The sequence below is a fragment of the Dromiciops gliroides genome, chromosome 6 (assembly GCF_019393635.1).
Source record: "Dromiciops gliroides isolate mDroGli1 chromosome 6, mDroGli1.pri, whole genome shotgun sequence".
Taxonomy (NCBI): domain Eukaryota; kingdom Metazoa; phylum Chordata; class Mammalia; order Microbiotheria; family Microbiotheriidae; genus Dromiciops; species Dromiciops gliroides.
In genome coordinates, this window is record NC_057866.1 from 10,040,327 (window position 1) to 10,041,096 (window position 770).

Genomic DNA, 770 nt, shown 5'->3' on the forward strand with positions numbered 1-770 from the left:
CTCCCGGCGCTGCAGTGCCCTAGCCTTGAACGCCTCCGCAGGCTGCGCGCCCCCCCTGCAGGTCAGCGGGAGGACCGGACAGCCCGGACTCCGCTCCACCGCCCCCCTTTCCCAGCCTGGGAGATCGTGGGGGGCTGTGTTTAGAGACAATGAGGCCCAGCCCTTCATTGTACTACTACGGAAAATTATGTAGAAAACGGGGCGTTTGTCTAGAGGGTCGCTAGAGCTAAGGTTCTTTGTGCGACCCTGAACAAGGCACTTAGCCTCCCTGGGCCTCATCTGTAAAATTGGAGAGGGCCTCTGATGACCCATCCGGCCCGGACCTAGGATCTACTATGTAATTCAATAGGTACATATACAGGATCTACAAAATATTAAGAGCAAGGTCCAATCCAACAGCCATTTTTTATAAAGCAGCTAATAATGTACAAGACAAGCAGAGCTAAACAATGGGGAAAGAAAAACAGAATGAAAAACAGCAATTTACATTCTGAGCACCTGCTGCATACCAACAGCACCTTCTTGGTGCAAAGAGCAAAGGGCCTAGAGTCAGGAACTCATTTTCCTGAGTTCAAATTTGACTTCCTAGCTGTGTGACCCTGGACAAGTCACTTCACCCTGCTTGCCTCAGTTTCCTCATCTGTAAAGTGAGCTGGATAAGGAGATGGCAAACCGCTCCAGTATCTCTGCCAAGAGAACCCCAAATGGGATCATGAAGAGTCAGACACAACTGAAAGGACTCAACAATAAAAATATGCCAAGATAGTTTT